This window comes from Mauremys reevesii, linkage group 7 (assembly GCF_016161935.1).
Source record: "Mauremys reevesii isolate NIE-2019 linkage group 7, ASM1616193v1, whole genome shotgun sequence".
NCBI lineage: Eukaryota > Metazoa > Chordata > Testudines > Geoemydidae > Mauremys > Mauremys reevesii.
This window is the reverse complement of record NC_052629.1, coordinates 100,278,102-100,296,676: the sequence shown is the minus strand read 5'-3', so window position 1 is coordinate 100,296,676 and position 18,575 is coordinate 100,278,102. Positions and strand designations below refer to the sequence as shown.

The 18,575-nt window shown below is 39.4% G+C and overlaps 1 protein-coding gene across 3 annotated transcripts in view; it reads left to right on the top strand.

The window, feature by feature from the left end:
- The window catches only part of ERC2 (ELKS/RAB6-interacting/CAST family member 2), an 801,227-nt gene that overhangs the window by 737,748 nt on the left and 44,904 nt on the right, over positions 1 to 18,575 (top strand). Inside the window, exon 22 of one of the 3 annotated variants that reach the window (XM_039482085.1) lies at positions 14,681 to 14,787. The exons of the other annotated variants lie outside the window; for them this stretch is intronic. The gene's annotated coding sequence lies outside the window, so the exon portion shown is untranslated. The remainder of the gene's footprint in view (positions 1 to 14,680; positions 14,788 to 18,575) is intronic. 3 annotated transcript variants of the gene reach the window in all.

Sequence of the window (18,575 nt, the reverse complement as noted above, 5' to 3'; positions counted from 1 at the left end):
CCTTTTCAGAGGATGAGAGAATAACAGCATATCTTCAACAAGGTTCAGTGGTTACTTTCAGCTCCTTAAATGTTTGATTGTATGCTCATGGAAGTCAATGGCAAAACTCCCACTGACTTTAGTAGTTCAAGACCATAGCCTAAATGCATAAAGCCACATGTATGTGTTGTACATCACTAAAAATAATGAACTTATGCTAATGCTAATGGCATGTGAAGTTTAAGTCTCAAAAATTGGGAATTTCTGAAAGCTAAGATTGCTTTGACAACCTTAATTTAGACCCAGAGCACATCCTACTTATTTTATGGTATACATTAGTAACAGACAATATTAATTTGTGTTTTCACTTAACAAGGAAAATAAAACTGCAAAATGTGACATACTGATAGCATGGTCAAGTTACTGCTATCAGATTAATTTTAAGCATGCTGGGAATTTCCTGACTTTTGAGGACTTGATTTCTGAACCTTAACATTGGATTAATCTGTTTGGTTTGGTTTTAAACTTTCTCGTTTTTGAAAAAGAAATATGAAAAAAGAAATGTTTTGCTCACAGAATTTGTGTATACCTTGATCCAGTGCAATCAGTTTGTAGTGTTTGAAAGTTGTTTGAAACTGAGCTATTCAGTTTACACCTAAACTTTGGAACTATCTCTATGCTAAAATCCATTATGTAAATCAACCTGTTTAAAACACTTTAGTAAAATATCTACACTAAAGGCTCCATAACCCAATAGCTCTCTCTTCTGCAGAGCCTATACAGCTCCCCAGTTCCTGGCCCCAGCAGATAGACCAATCCTTAATTAATCCTTTAAATTCCTAGAGCTCTTATAAGTTCCTTGGTCTGTAGATATGCTTTCAGCCTCTGCTGGTTTTGGTAATGCAGTAGTGAATCCTTAATACATATATTTTAAAAGAACTAGAAAAATACAAGAAAAGTTATGCACAAAATCTTCGTTTGTAACACTCAACTTTAAAGCTGCTGAACTGATTTTCTTCAAAGTTTTCTTCAAGCAGACTTTTTCAATGAGATCTGCAAAACAAAGTTTGACATTCCTAGCTGTAGCCATTTGATGCAGACACAGCAGCAAATTGAGGACAGACACATGCATGGAATTAAGCGGCAGGCTGTAACTTTTTTTAAACTTTAGAACAGGGGAGGGGCACTACTTACCCATCACCCATATTCTCCTGTGCCAGGCATTTAATTGGTTTCAGTGCAGGGATTACAGGGCTCCTTACCATGTAACCCATAACTCGGGGTATGTTCTCCTCAGCCTTCCCCACTGGACTCAGCTCCCTATAAGTCCAAGCACCCTCCCTCCTGTGAGGGGGACAGAGGATGCAGAAATGTTGGGACCTTGACTTGTAATGGCCACAAGATTTGACCCTGGCCCACGAAGGCCTCACCATATCCCATGAACCTGAGGCCCATCACCAAACTGCAGGCCTTTTAACTCTGGGAACCCTTTATTTTATCCTTTTAAATGCACTGGAAACTGGCCTCAAATTGCAGTGAATTAACAACTCAACTCAGTTAGGTACTGAGTGCATTCCTACTTAACCCACGGTGGCTTGAAGGTGCTGTGAGAACTTATTAATGTACTTAGGTAAATTTTGGACTTTGAGCTCCAATTATGATTTTTATATGAAGCTAAAACATCATTTCAGCATGTATACATCTTAACTCTTGTTAATGAAACATTACTTTTATTTCTTTTTAGTTGTATCTTGCTAATGAAACATTACTTTTATTTCTTTTTAGTTGTATCTTACTCCTTTAGTTACCAGAAAACAATAATTTGCTTTATTCTTGGTTCAGAAGTATTAATTATGTAGCATTCAGCTATTTGGGGAGGGGAACAGGGAGAAGTAAACTAAATGTTAATTGCAGATAAATACATTTAAAATGTGTGATATTTTTAAATATTTTTTAAATTGAGTAACCTGCAAAAAAAAAAGCTAACAATGAATAAATGGTTCAGGGTACACATGAAAAGATACTTCACCTGATAGAATTGTTCCACAGTTGACTGGTGCATGTAAATACTTTCTCAGTTACTCCATAAAGAGTCTCTAATAAATATATTTGATGGGAAATAAACAGTAAATAAGGAATTATATCTCACATATGTATTGTCATTCTACTTTTGCTATAAGGAATCCATTTCTGTAATCTATATTTCACTACCCATTAGATATAGGCTTTCTAGGTACCAGGTGTGGTCATCATGCTGACATTCAGGCAAGCTTGAACCACCATTGTGCATTTCCAGCAATTTTAGTTTTTTTGTATACTAATTAAATGGTATACTGGTAAATCTCTATACAGATCTGTTTTTTCTCACAGAAGCAGAACTCTAAAATAATGAATGCTTAGAAAAGGGAAATGAATTACACATTCATGAATTCATGATCTAGGCACAAACATTTAAATATGCTTAATGACAGCAAGCTACACTTCTGGAAATAATGTTTTGCAAACAGGCTTGTGGAAAGCTGGCTTCTTGTATACAATGATTCATACATTAAATTAATGTTCTCAGTCAAAGGAGTATTAAAAACAAAATGCATGAGGAGCAGCAGGAATATCACTTGGTGAATTAGCATATATTTCTAAAACTCTCTTGAAGTAATTTTTCCATCTGTTTTAACTAAGTGCCATGCCATTGTATACCTGTACAATATTTAAAGCACAGTGCTGAAGTATGAAGGCTTCCTTTGTTTCATGTGTTACAAGCCCATAGTCTGTTTCAGGGGCGGCTCTACCTTTTTGGCCGCCCCAAGCAGTCATGCGCGGGAGGCGCCCCGGAGCCGGGAGCAGCGGACCTCCCGCGGGCATGACTGCAGAGGGACAGCTGGTCCCGCGTGGCTCGGCTGGACCTCCCGCGGCTGCGGACGGTTCGCGGGTCCGGCGGCTCCGCTTGAGCTGCCGCAGTCATACCTGCGGGAGGTCCAACCGAGCCGCGGGACGAGCGCCCCCTCCGCAGGCATGACTGCGGCAGGTCCGCCGGCCCAGCCTGCCGCCCACCCCGGCTGCAGGGGATGGGCCGCTCCTCGGCTCGCAGCGGCAGGATGAGCTGGGGCCCCAGCCTTTTGCCGCCCCCTAGATTTTGCCGCCCTAGGCACCAGCTTGTTTTGCTGGTGCCTAGAGCCGCCCCTGGTCTGTTTGCATTGTATCTTCCATCTTCAAAAAACCTTCCCTCAACCCCCTTGACTCTTTGGGTCCCTCTTTACCTAAAAAATCCTCAAGTGTGCTCTCTACCAACATCAACTCTGATTTTAATTCCCTCCAATCTGGCTTCTATTCTACATTCCACCAAAGCCATCCTGCCCCAGGTTACTAATAAGAGTCAGGTAAATAATATTAATTGGATAATTTTTTTGACAAATTCAACATTTTTGAATAATGTATTCAATTAGCAATTTTCCATTATTTGCACAGTTCTACTTATTAATGACCCCTGGCTAGGTAATCTAAAGTGACACTTTATCCTCTTCTTTTTTTTTTTATTTGCCTGTGTCCGCTTCCTTTCTTCTGTTAGGTTCTGCAACTCCTTTTCTCTCTTGGTTCTCATCCAGTCTCACAGTATTTCCTTCACTGTATTCTCTAGTGACTCTTGATCCTCCTCTTTGGCCCTATTTCATCATTAATCTTAATGCTGTATCCTCAGTCTTTTCTTCTTCTCCCTCTGTACTGTTGCTGGTGACCAAAGCCACTCCCATATTTTCAACTATTAACTTTATACAAATGATTCCCAAATGTACCTCCCCATTCTCCCCATTCTCATCTGTCTTATCTCAAAGTGTTTACAGACCTTTCCTCACTGATGTGTCGCCATCACCTCAAATCCATTGTTTCCAAAACTGAAATTCTGCACTTGCAGGTTGGGGCTGAATCTTACCACCTCCACCTCTTCCCCTCCTACTCAGAGTGACTAAGAAGTTTTTGAAAGATTGGGCCACCATAATTTATACTGGTTATCCTGACCTTGGTTCCCTTGTCTGCATAGACATCAATCATGTACACAATAGACTTTAGGATTGGTGGCAGTTATCAACATATGTTCCAGAGAAAGAGAGAAAGCATATAGTGCCTAGCACGAGAATCATTTATTCTTCTTTTTTAACATTTGATTTCCTGTGTATGGGAATCCATACTACTGGCAGTTTATTGCAAAAGAGATACATAATAATTAAATACACATTTGCTTTCTTAAAGAACTTGTGCAGTTTTTTTAGTATATGCAAAAATTGTTCGCTTTATGTAACTATTCCCCTTGTCTAAATTTAAGAAATTGATGATAAATGTTCAAAGGATCATGTAAAACTGTTAAATTGTCAGCTTCAAAACTGCATAAAATGTTGACGTTTTCATTAGATCCCAGTGCCGAGGAATGTCCGGCTTTCATCATAACAGAGTTGTTTAGTTCTATGTAAAGTCTAAATACTCTGCCCTTGGGAGATATCTTACTGTCACCTGCTCCTAAATTGAAAATTATTTGTTCAGCCAAAGTTTTTTTTTTTTAAAGGAATTTATTTTTTTTTCTTTAACAGAGGTCTTTGATGTGGGACAGAATTCCTCTTCAGTGTAAAATAAGCCAAGGCCTAAGTAAGAGATCCTATATTGGAGAGATGCTATTAAACAACTATTTAGTTTAAATGCATCCTGTTCTAGATAAGCAACTAAAATCTGTCCCTTTTTGACCTCTTTCTTTCTGTCTACATTAAACAGATATCTAGATATTTGGATAAATGTCCTTTTAGATACTTTACCAAGAGAACACTTTAAACCCCTTCTCCTGTTAGCTCTTTCTCAGTAAATAAAAAAGTACTATGTGAACTTATTTGAAGTATTCATATTCACAGTTCTAATAGTCCAAATATGTACTGCATGGAATAATGGAGGAGCAAAAGATAATAGAATAGAAAGAGAAAAAGATAATATAACCTAATATTAAAATATAATCAAAAGGTTGTACATTTCAGATATAACCAGAACTATCAACAGTATAATTTTAATTAAAAAATATGAGAAAATGCTGCAGACCCTGTAGAACAAATTCAATCTTGATATAAGCAGATGTAGTTGCCATTGAAGTTAATGGGAATTGTTCCCACTTACACCAAAACTGTACTTGGGCCTGTGCCTACATATCAATCTTAAATTTTTCTGTATAAGAAAAAAGAATAAGGCCCTGTTTATTTTTAAAGGCTCTTGTTGAAATTAGGGGGAGCTTTCATGAGTAAGACCATTTAAAAACTTAGCAAGGGTCTCTGGTTTTGGCCCTGCTTTAATTGTTTTCATTAAGTATATTGCAAAGTATGTTTTACAAATAAACATGGCTGGTTAATATGAAAGTTTAATATGCTGGCACAAGGGCAAGTGTGGCAGGACCAGGGTATAGGGCAGCTGGAGAGAAACTTTGCAGAAGAGCCAGATTTAGAGGGTAGAAAGAAACTTCTCTGTGGTTACAGGTTTATTTTTCATGGTTCTTGTACAACCAGGAAATGGAAACAAAAATCCCATCACAGCCTATACTTCCTGCGTGAAGATGAAATCCTTAAACTCCATTTGGGGTCAATGCTCAGCACCTCTGAAAATCCAACCATATGTGTCTCGAGTTGGCACACTAAATCAGTGGCCCCTTTTGAATATTTGTCTGTGTTTTGCCCAAAGTTGAAAGGGAGTCTGTGGTAGAACTGTGTTATAGTCCTGGCTGAGTTCCCCCTTGTGGACCATCATCAGGCTGCTGTGTTGTACCCAGCCTTTGGATTCCACAAGCTTCCAAACTCCCTGGGTCTGGGCAGCATCCAGACACTGTCTCTAAGTGCAGCCTCTCAGACAGATTCCTGGGGTGCAGACTCCCTGTCTGGTACCCCTTCTCTGGGATATGGGACTCCATGGTCCGGCTGTGCTAGGCCTCAAGACCAGTTCTGAACCCTGCAAGTCTCCCCAGTAGCTTATGCATGTTGTCCCCAGAGGTGCCCCCCATGGGCACTCTGATTTACAGTTTAACCCTTCAGGGACCACATGACATTTACAGCAAGGAACATTCAGGCTTTGCAGAAAAGCTTGTTAAACAAATGCAGACTTTGCCAGGAGAAAACACAAGAGTGTTACAGATCTATGGAAAACAACAAACACCTGTACACAATTCCCTCCCTCCATTTCCCTCACCACTTGTGAGAGTCTTTTGGGTCTTGGTCCAGGCTCCTCCTGCCCAGTCTTCTCATTCTGGTAATAGTGTGACAATACCACCCCCCTTGACAGTAAGTGTGTCCTTTTTAAAGCAGTCTGACACCTTTTCTCCTTCTATCCTTGCCCTAGAGTATTTCCATTTTCCAACTCTTTGGGTTCTCCGCTGGGCAGAGGGTTGGTAACACCCATTATCCTGCCACTGTAAGGCTATTTAATTGTTGATTTCATTCAAGATCAGACACCTAGGAATCAGCCCATCTACCTTCCTCTCCCCGCAAAAAAAACCCCAAAAAACAAGGGGGATAATGCCAACATAACAAGCATATAGAGTGAAAGACTACACTCAAAATGGAGGCTGAATTACAACATATCCTCCACCCCTCAAAATCAGACTGCGGACACTGACAAAATGCCCAATCTGGAAATAGACCCAGGATTTCTGAGTGCTGTTCCTATGATTTAGCCACAAGACCAGCCTTTCTTCTTTACATTTGACTGTATTACAATACCCAGCTAGTCTAGTGTGAAGCTTTTGTGCAGGAATGTATAGCAATCTCACTTGTAGTAAGCTGAACAGAGCTGCGAGGCAAACCACATGTGACTGAGGTAATATGATTTTTATAGGAAAAATCCCACTCACTGGATGACTGGTCGATTTAATACCAGTATCCTCAAGTAGCAGCCCCTAATTTAGTACACTCCACAAAGATGAGAAAATGGCAAAAAAGATAGCTACCTCATCCCACAATCAGTGCACACACGTCAGATTTTCAGTAAATAGATACTATCTCTGTGCCTTTCTCTTTACTGTTTAATGAATTTCTTAAATAGGAGAGAGAAGGAAGAAAAAAAATAGTAAATGCTATATGTATTAAAACATTTTCATGAGTAACTTACATTTCTGGTTGCTATAATGGACTTTGACTGCAAATATGAAATCTCAGATGGTCTTGTGTTAGAATCTGTTTTTTAAAAGAATGTGCCAGCAGATTGAACATTACACATGGGCTAGAGTCACCCCAACCTGGTACGTGCTGTCTTCTATTGGTGTAAACCAAGATCTAAGGCCACCAGTAGCTGTAAATCTGCCAGATGTCTTCTTTACTGGAGCAACTGTAGGGAGCCAGTGCAACTCAAAACAAGTGCTGGCTAGGGAGAAACCCAGGCAGCCTGGTGATGCACAGATCTTTAGCTTCCTCCATTGAGACACCTATAAAGCCCAGATGCAAACAAAGTTTGCCAAACTCAATGTAATCCTTATAGCAGTGGTAATTCCACCAGCCCAGGGCCGCCCAGAGGGGGGAGGCAAATGGGGCAATTTGCCCCAGGCCCCAAAGGGGCCCCCATGAGAATATAGTATTCTACAGTATTGCAACTTTTTTTATGTAAGGGGCCCCCGAAACTGCTTTGTCCCAGGCCCCCTGAATCCTCTGGGCAGCCCTGCACCAGCCCTCCCCTAGGAGTGACTCCAACCCTAATGTGTAATAAATTAACTATGCCAGTTGCTCTTGTTGTAGCAGAGTAAAATGATATTTTCTTTTTCATTCATTCATTATTTATATTGCAGTAGTTCCTAGGAGCCACTGTCATGAACCGGGGTCCAATTGTGCTTGATACAATACAAATACTGTACATAACAAAAAGACGGTCCCTGCCCTGAAGAGCTTTACTTACTAAGCTACTGTAATTAGTGCAACACAAGAAATGTTTTTATAGAGTGGTGCCTGATCAATAAGTCCATTCCTGAATGAGGCCTGTGGGCACTACTATAATACAAACAATAAAATAGTAAAAAATAGTGATCTCTGTTAGAAAATCAGTATTTAACAACACTTATCACACTGTATTGTGATAAGTTACTGCCATAGTATGCTTAGAATAGGAAATAATGCTGGTCTCTCAGATTTAATATTTGAGATACCACAGTGTGGCAACTGTTCCCTTTTTATTGCAGTCTCACTAACTATGACCTAGATCTTTGCCATTGTCTCCATATATGTGCCCTTGTAAAGGCTATCCAGATTAATATGCATGTTCCTTTTCATCTCTTGTTAGGATTAGTATAATTCTCTTTTTCTTGGTCTCTGTGCCACTTCTCTTACCTTTCAAAAAAATTGTGATTTTTACTTTTTTCAAAACTTGGCTGCCAAAATGTCTGCTGACCTTAGTCTTGTACCGAAAGATTTACTACTCCTTCATAAGTAAATTTTCATCATTCCCCAGTATGTGGGATCTTCTCTGCACACATTTAAGAAAGATTGCATGTCTTTAAAATTATTTGGCATACTGTGGCCTGAGTTTGAAATCAAGCTTTAAATTGCTGAACATTATTTGATTTGAGTGTAGTAACTGAAAAGTGCTATAAGGTATTTATACGAATGATACTATCTCGGTGCATGTGAGCAGCTGAGTTATGTGCTTCAACAGTCCTGTGGAGTCAGTATCTGTGTTATTATTATTACTGTGTTTAATAATCTTGGGAAAGACTATCCTGTTGGTAAGCAAGTAAGAGCAGCAAGGGTGACTAAATATTTTCCCTCAGTGTGGGTTGATGGGTGCTCTTATTATTTCAACAACTCAATCTTTCCTATATAATTTCAACAATAATAACAATAATAATAATAATAAATTAATAATACAAAAAGCACACGAAGTATTTTGTTAACCAGATCCTTAGTCTGCTGACTTGCATCATTTAAAGGTAAATAAAAAATGATCAATGATAAGAATATTCACTACTTTTTTTTGCTGCATGGTTTTGGTGTCTTCCATTACATCTGATGGTGTTGATATGCCTATAACAGAGATCCAGGGACTGCATATCTTTTCTTAAAAACAGAATGAATGAAATTTTAAAGGCTCTACAGTAACTTCTACAATCAATCAATTGGACCTGTGATATAGCATGGCCAGAGGGCAGCAGGAGAGTGATAGATGGGAGATATGTAAGCCCCAGGATGATGAGAGCCTTATTCCCTGTAGAGGGAAGAGAAGCTGCTACAGATTAATTAGAGCACCTGAAGCCAGTCACCTGATAACCGCCCCCTGCTTCAATCAGACAGTTGGAGGAGTTGAAGCAGAGTGGTTTGGTGTTGGAGCAGAGAGCAGTTTAGAGGAGAGCAGTTTGAAGGAGTTGAAGCAGAATGGTTTGGTGTCGGAGAGAAGAACAGTTTGGAGGAGAGCAGTTTGGAGAAGTGCTGTGGCGGGCCAGAAGACCAAGACCCTAGGTAAAGGGAAACCCGGCTTGTGCAGAGCAGAGGGACTCTACAGACACAAGGGGTTGGGAGAAACTTGGCCCAAGCGGAGAGAGGGCAGGAAGCCCCACAAGCTGAAGGGCCAGAGAGGGAAGTACCCCAGGGGAAGGAATCGCTAGTTCAAGTGGTTCGCTGCTATCCCTAGGGCCCCTGGGCTGGGACCTGGAGTAGAGGGCGGGCCCGGGTCCTTCTCTCTCCACTCCCCTTTTCTGGGATACTAGTGAGACAGTTGATACCCCAGTTCAGGGGCGAGAAACGGCACTCTGAATGCCGCACCAGAGGAGAAAGCGTGGGACCCATCATAATAGTGCCGGCAATTTGCCACAGACCATATCAACTGTGAAAAAACTTACTTTCAGAAGAATAAGTATTAATGAAGATGTATAGATGTCTATGATACAAAACATTTGTGCCATATTCATGCTGGATTTGTGTCTAAATTTAATTTATTTGCAGGAAGTGTGAATTCTGAATTCTCAGATTCAGAAGTAATTCAGAGGATAATAATGTTTCTATTTGACCAGAGATAATTTAATTACATTTTTCAGAGGCTGTCAAAATAATTTAGATTTACCCTTAGATATTAAATCCATTCATGTAGATTAAATCCATTCAAGGGGACCAAGATTTAGAAATATACTAGTTAAAAAATTCACCAAACATTATGTAGTACAGAAAACAGCATGTGAACTGTCACAATGCAGTTTAAATTCTGTACTAAATAAGTGAATTATTGAATTTCTGAAACAAAGTCAATCATAGCCATCCAAATCCTTCCTTGCTTTTGTCTCATTTCATTCCCTGAAATTGGCAAAAACTATTTTCAGCTCATCATAAACCAATTAGCAATAATAATGAATATTGTATATGCTGCAAAACCAGCAAGTAACAATATATCTAAATTATATCACAGAGGGAATTAACTGGTACATGTGTTACATTGTTTGTTTGTGGGTAAAACTGCAGTATATAAGTATCAAAGCTCAGTGACTAATGACCTTCTATAAGTGCAAAATGTCAATAGTAGCAATATGTTTATAATACTACTGTAAATCCAAGCCAATGAACAGTCAGTAGTTTAGCTAAACAACATACCATTGAAAGCATTTAACTTAGCACTACCATGGGATATCTAGTTAATAACACAAACAGCTGCATAGAAACTATCAGGTGCCACTATCAGGCTGATGTATGCATGCTGGTGCATATCTGTGATGAACAGATGCCTTCATTAGAATTTTAGAGCAAGCGTGTGAATCCATGGCATTGATTCTATATATTGATTCTGTTACAAAATCACTCTTGGAAAAGTCATTTGATTCCTAATGCAATTGCTTACATAGGAGTAGAAGTTTTTGTTTTGTTTGTTTGTTTCAGGTGCATTGTGCACCTTTAATTTAAATGGAATGTTTTGCATTATCAGTTCACAGTGTAAATGGGTCTCAAGGTGAGACCAGGTCAGTATTTTATATATATAATTTGTATATATATTACATATACACAGTTTACAGCTGATATAGTATATTGTGTATAATACAATACACCTGTAATTGTTTTCTATGTGCTCCTTTCCTGTCTTTTTCCCCGTGCCTCCAGAGCAGCATACATAACTGATATGGTGCCCGCCCCAGAATGGGAAGTGTGTGTGTGAATGTGTTCTGGTCCCTAGACAACTGAGAATGATGGGAGTGGGGAGACATAATACCAGTAAGCATCTTTTGCGGCGGTGGGGGGGAGGAATTGTTTATGCAGTATGTACAAAGAGACAAGCTTAATTAACTCTTTGTGAATCAACCTGAGAGAGCTTCCCTGTAGGGCAGCTGACCTAAAAGAATTGCTGCCTGCAGAACACAAGGCTCCAGGTCAAGTCTAATGTGTTAGATGCACATACAGCAAGTCCAGTTTCCTGAAAGGGGGCTTCGCTAATTTCAGAAGTCTGCTTCCAGTTTTGACCACCAGTTGGGAATCACAGTTGGAAATGAGAGTTGGATCAGTTCTCAAAAGATATGGGGAAATATAAGATATGGAAAGAGAAAATTCAATATGGGACAAGATTATTTTAGTTCCTACTTGCTAATCTCGTGGAGGTTTCCTTTGGCTCATTTATTAGAACAGTCCACAAACATGAGGATGGACTTTATCAGTAGGTTCAGTCTTCACTAATGTTTGGCCACCTGTTGTCAGACAGAATACTTGACTTCCTATTGTTAAGGTAACTTGAAACTGTATGGTAACAACAATTTTAGTAAACTTACTGTAATTATGTACATAAAAACATTATTGTGTTAAGTATTGATAGCTGGATCATGAACCACATCAACTGCTTTTCTTAATTGGTTTATAAATCAGATGGGTGAGAGGCAGGCTTCATTTTAACATTTTTGGTTTTTACCATCCTTTTATTCTGGATTTCAATTTTTTGAACTGTTGGCATTTTAAGAGGTAGAATTCCTTTTAGTACACGATCAGTCTATAATAACTCACTCAAACGACTGTGACCACGGCCTAGAAAGTCTATTGAAAGTTTGATCTAAATTGTTGAACACTATTTATTGTATATGTGGAAGGTTACAGAAAAGGTTTCTAAAATCTACTGATCTGTTTAGCTGCAATGAGTGTTGGATTCTGTCTGGGGTATCTCTCAGATTGCACTTTAACTTTCTAAAGTCACTCTGGCTCTGCCTATAATGCCTTCTCTAATTCAAAATGATTGAAAACAACTTTAGGTGACAATGGAATTTTTTATTACTTGCTTATTTTAAAAGTTGATTTAGAGACGAGGTAGTGCAAATATAGTGGTATCTCTCATTTCTAAAAACATTTACCCATATGGAAGAATGGCCTGGTACCTGCTCCAATGGTTCTAATGTGGCTTTTAACCCACATCCTCCAGTGGACAAGAATTCTGAGGCACAACGTCATTGAAGGCCTTTTACTTGAAGTGGGCACAACACCGTGCAGAGACCATTGGCCACTGTTATGTCCTTAACTGGGTGCAGCACATGCTGCCACTTGCTCACTGCACAGTATCTCAGCTCTATGAGAGGCAATCCTCTGCACTCCTTTGAAGGTGTTTTTAGCATCACCTACAGTGTTAGACTCACCAAGTTCTTGTGTTCAAAGGTAACAGGAACACCACTGTAACTGACTCTTGCACAGAGGAACAAGGGGATGATGGTGAAAGTTCTTTGAACCCTATGTCCCTCTTGTGCACCCATGCAGGGTGTCCTAAGTATCAGTGCTTTCTTAAGAAGCCCGTTGCTCATGGGAATTTACATGCCGATTGTGATCACACCAACCCAAAAAGGCCAAAGAAGCCACAAATATGCTAAGAAAAAATACCATTAAAATTGTAGAAAGCAAAGCATTCCATTTTCAAGTACTTCTGAATCTTGCTTTGGAATGGCTTCCATGAATGCTTGAGGTGTTAAAATGCTTGTAGCATACCACAAGTGAAGGGATCACACAACCTTTATATAAAGGTAAACCTCTGGCAAACAAGATAAACAGGAAACTATGGCTATGTTCTTTGTACCTTAGCAATACCTCCTGATTTTGTGTGGCTTAGATAGCTAATCGCCCCTCTGTATCTTTACATATAAAAGTGGTGGTTTCCAGTCACCATATTCTGGAGCTTGCAAACAATAGCAAAGTAACTAGGCAGGCAGAAATGAGAATCTTGTCCCTTTTCTCTTAAAGGATGAGAGAGATATTGTCAGTTTGGGTTTAAACAATCTTACTCTATATAAAAATGATCTCTATCTGAGTCCCCTCACACAGGGCAACACTTCCATACTCCTACAGGATCTATCTACCTGTGGTTGTCTTCCATGTGCTACTTTCCTATCTTTTTCCTCAAATGCCTCAGAAGTACTGTACATCAGTGATAGGGTGGCCCCAGAGTGGGAATTTGTGTGCTCTGAGGCATGCTGTACACCTTTTGTTTCAGTTCTGTGTAGAAATCAAGACAGGATGAATTTATTTAATAAAGTTGCTAGTTTTCTACCTTAAAATTGAGCCTTAGTGAGAATAAAACCCACTGTCTCATTTGTGCCTGCCTTTATTTTTCTCTTTCACTGAATGCTTCATTTATATATATTTCATATACATTTGGTTTGTTGTTTAATCTTTCACTGCATTGTTACAAAAATATGCCAAAGCTGACTCTAGTTGTTAAGGAAACTAAAGGAATTTGGGGAGAATGCCCAGAAATTCAACATTATTTAAATAAAATACATGTGTATTTTAAACCTTTTAACATACAGAATTATGTGCCTTACCCCATTGATTAATATTAAAGTAAGACTTATCAGCACATGCTACTCAGGGCTGGAGGCAGATCTAGAGGTCCTCATCCAGGTCATGAGCCTGCAATTAGTTACACTCATGCTTAACTTTATGCACGTGTGTCATCCTTTTGAAGTCAATGGGACTACTCGTGTGTAAAGACAATTATAGGCGTACGTTTTTTAAGACTGTTTCCTCAGTTTTTACTCATTCCTTATTAGGCAAATACCTGTTAACTTTATTGTGAGTTTGCCTGAGTATGGAAAGAGTAAAAACTGACTAAGGACCTGAAGATTAGCCCATGGAGATGATAGAGAAGAGGAGGTCTGGGAACTGGGCTGTTAGGAAGTCATTGAAGGAGGGAAGGATGATGAAGCTGCCATACATCATCAATGGAAGGAAGGGCATACTGTGGAGACTAAAGACAGATTATGGAGACCCAATGGAGCTGAAGACCAATCTATTGAGCATCTTATCTGGACTGAATCTTGTGAGGTTCCCCCATCACAAATCAAAAGCAGATCATGAAATAGTCAGAATTTTACACACAACGTGCAAAGTAAGATTATCAGTATTTTTTAAAATGCTTTACATTTGAGTCCAGTAAATGTTGTGTGACTGGTGTCTCCAAGCTGTTGAAATCAGCCTTGAGTAGAATATAGTTTAGCTCATCCTAAATGCTCTGTTTATCATGATCTAGGACATTTATTATTTTTCCCCAATATGTTTTGTTTCATCATTTCATAGTATTGCAGATTATTCTATGGACAGTACTTGTTTTGCATCTTACTGATGATACAAGTATACATATAGTACCACTGTGTATTCAAAAAATTACAAATGCAAGCATCTAAGGAGAGGTTTGGGTGGGTTGTTTAGTTTTGGGGGGGATCTTTAGTGGGAGAGTTTGGGATTGAATCTTGTAATAACAAATACAGACTCTTCTCACCACCTCAAAGAAAAGACCAAGAATGGCTATGAGGAGAACAGGATGACAGGCTAAATGAAATCTGGAACTGAATTTTGATGAACACCACTGCTGCAGGTAATTAACGCCTTTCATTTTGAACAATGATTTCAAGCACTTGAGGGAATTTGGAATGATATTTTGCACTTGATTCCAAGAAGTAATTTAGAAAGGAAATGAAATAAGACTAATTTTATTTTCCATTCTCTGTCTCTCCCTCTCCTGTTCTTTCTCTTGTTGAAAAACTATTGTCATTTATGTCATTAAAATACAGAATTATTGCCCCCAGACTTCCAGTGAACCACAGCTGTTGAGCTTTTATGTCAGAAAGCTTTGAATACCCAGCTACATTGGGAACATTTGTAGCCTTTGGAGCATGACAGTACTGTGGACTTCTCTCCCTTTCTGACAGAGGAGTGCCTCAGGGTGTGCTCACATAGTGACTGCATTATTTTCTGGCAATTGTGGTAAAGTGTTCCTTGCTTTTGGTTTTTCTGCCTCATCTCAAATGTACAATCATCTTTCAAACCTATTATATCACCTTCTGAATTCTGTTCCTATGTCCCTTAGGCTATACAGTCTATTGTTTAAAACCCTTACCACTGCCATACAGATATTAAATTAAGCATAGCAGCTTAACATGGAATGTGTGGGTACTTGAAGCAAGATTTAAAAGACATTTTGATTTCTTCACCGTGTAAGAATATATTGCACTGGACTGTCAAGAAAGATAGGAATTAACCTTTTCAGCATAGGAGCTGTTATTTTGCAGTGAAGAGCATTAATATTAAATCAAAAACCGAACACTGAGCATGTGAAAAGATGAAGATGTATTCTGTTTAAAATATTCTGTAAACATACTTATTTTTCTGGGTGATGGAGTTAATCATTTTTCAATAGCACTCACCAGCTGCAGCATATGTAAGTAAACTGAGTACTTTCCCACAGCATGTGCTGTATATTTCATTATTATAGCATTTTATTTTGACAGGTAGTCCTTATTCTTCTTCATATGAAGTCTAAACTCAGCAGATGGATAGGGAAAAGAACTGGCAGAAGAGAGTGTCTATATTGTGTAAATTGAGATAGGACATATATATTTTATTGACAACTACCAGGACATGAAAAACTGTACTTCCAGACAATCTTCATGTAGCATGGTCCCAAGTCTGGGTCACAGATGATCTGTACATCTGACATTTTCACACTCATTCTCTTACTTACATATTACTAGAATAGGAAATATGGTAATGGAGGGAAATTCTGCTTTCCCCTAAAGGAAATTTGGCATTTTTGTTAGATTTGTGGGATTTTGCACACATTGTAAAGAAACACACACAGAGAACTGATGGGATCTGAATGAAAATCTTACAAAGTTTCTCTATGGTTCTGTAAATTCTGTAAAGGTTACCTTATGACAAACAAAAGGTCTCTATCCATAATAGAGTCATCCCAGCACTACCAGAACTGAAAACATACAGTCATTCTAATGGCTATATTTTCCTTTTCTCATTTTGAGGTGTAGAGAATGGACAGGTACATGTTTTTATTTGCACCCACAGTCAGGTAGGCTTGTAAGTATTGAAAATGGTACCTGCAATTCAACTGCTATCACAAATTACCCCTGCAAAAAGCAGGCTGCCTTCCTGAAAACCGATCCCTGTGTACTTTTTTTTAAAAACATCCTCAGTGCTTCATTTCTGGGATCAACATCTTTTACCTAACACAGATAAAGCCTTGTTTTCAGCCATTTAGACCCCAGTCCTTCAAGAAGAACTGTGCAGGCAGATTGTGGGGCTTATGTGCAATCCTACAGAAATCTTGCAGGACTAGGCATTTCCAAAGAGCTGGTGAAAACCTTGCCTGAACGCAGCAAAGTAAGGATTTTCCACTTCAGAGGAGATTTAACCTGATTTATTATGTTCTTAATCATTGTCAGAATAAAATATAATTTTGAAAGGTCGTCTTTTAGCAGTAAAAATCCAACTCTGAGCTTGAAGGATCTGTGGGCTCAATCAGCCCCACTTTGCTACACCTGCAGTAATTGTCTGCTGAGTGGAGTTAAAAGGACTGAAGCTGGCTCAGGTGAGGCCTGACTGGAAGGAGAGCAGAAGCTAGCTATCACTCAGTGAGAGAAGCCTGGCTGGAGCTAGAGAGTTGAGTTGGACTGCTGGCAGACAGAGCCTCCCTGAAGGAAGGTAGGCCTGCAACAGAGTGTGTAAGGTAGTTGTAAAGGGTAACTGGGGGAGGGGTATTTTCCCAGGGTTCTCCATGCTGGCAGAGGCCTGCATGGAGCAGGAAGATTCCTACAGAGGCTGTTTTGCCAGGGAAGTTGGGAAATCTCTCCAGGAGTGGAATCAGCTGGATGGCCAAAAGTGCTAAGAAGCTCTGCAATGAGCCTGGAGATTAGGTTTAGAAAGAGTGATGCTGCTACACGGTGAGCCTAGGAAGAGTCTGTGGGAAAGACATCAGGTTGAGGTAGGAAGTGGTCCAGTGAGGCAGCAAGGGGTCGACATAGCCAGACCTTGACTGCTTATTAAAGGGATCCTGGGCTGGAACCCAGAGAATAGGAAGGTCCTCAATTCTCCCATTGGAAGGTGGGGCAAAAACCTCTGGGCACAAAGGGTTTGGACTATTGAAACCCCCTGATATAAGGGGTAAGGACTTGTGAATCTGGAGATAGACCAAAGGCCGAATGTTAGGTCACTAGACTATCAGTTTCTACCAGAATGGCTGGGACTGTATGTGACCCAACCAGAGGGCCAAGTCGCAAGAAGAAGCACAACACCACAGGGCTGAAGTAGCTGTCAGCAAAAGGAGGAGAGCCTGGTACACTGCACCCAGCCAGAAGTGGGTGTGCTACCTGCCGAGTCACACTCTTACACAGTGTTTTATACAATAATATCTGGGAGGACATTGTTCTTCATTCAGTCCAACTGATCAGCATCTACATATTTTGAAAACCTTTGTGTTTGGCACCAAAGAAGTTAGGACTAAAATGCCAAGTCACACACTTATGGAAAACAATTAAAGTGAACCTCTGAACTGAATGTGGCTCACACAGTTGTGGCTTCTGGAGACTACAGGTTCCAGAAACACGTTTGGAACTCCTGTGGTTTCCACAGGTGAAACTTATGTGTTAAAGATAAGGTCATCAGTGACCTAATGCTGATTAGATTCAGCCTACAGTTGGACAAATTTTGGACACTTCATTTAAGAGGATTTTTAATCCTGAACAAGCATACCACTGGGTTCTAAAGTAGTATCTAGGAGCCAGAAATACACAGCATTCAGGAAAGGAAGAAAAAAGGAAAAACACATTGATGAAGAGACCTCTAAAATGTATTTGCCATAAATTAAAATTTATATATTTTTCACCCAAAAACTTTTTATATATTTTTCACCCAAAAACTTTTTTCAGACTTTTCTTCATAATTAACAGCATTATGAAGTGTTGGTTGGTTGGAATGTCTACAGTGTCTTTTATCAAAGTACCCATTTTAAAATTACTTGACTATATTTTATGCAAGAGTTGATTGTAATATATGCAGCATTTCTCTCCTGCAGCTGATGTGTTTTGTAATCTGTAGTGAATTAACTGTGTTATAAAAGGCGTGCTGTGTCGTCATCTTTCACTGCTGTCACTGCTGGTAGACCTGTCTCTCACCATAAAAGGCTGTATGCTAGTTGCTGACTGCTTTGTTCCATATGCTGACTGGAATGTTCCATAATTATAGTCAGCAAGCTAAAACACCTTGCTGTACAAATACTGTCTCCATTCATATTTCCTTCACCAGCATTTATAGTGCGTGCCATTGCTTGGCTGCCTGCAGAAAGAAGCAGCTCATTTAATAGGTAGGAAGATG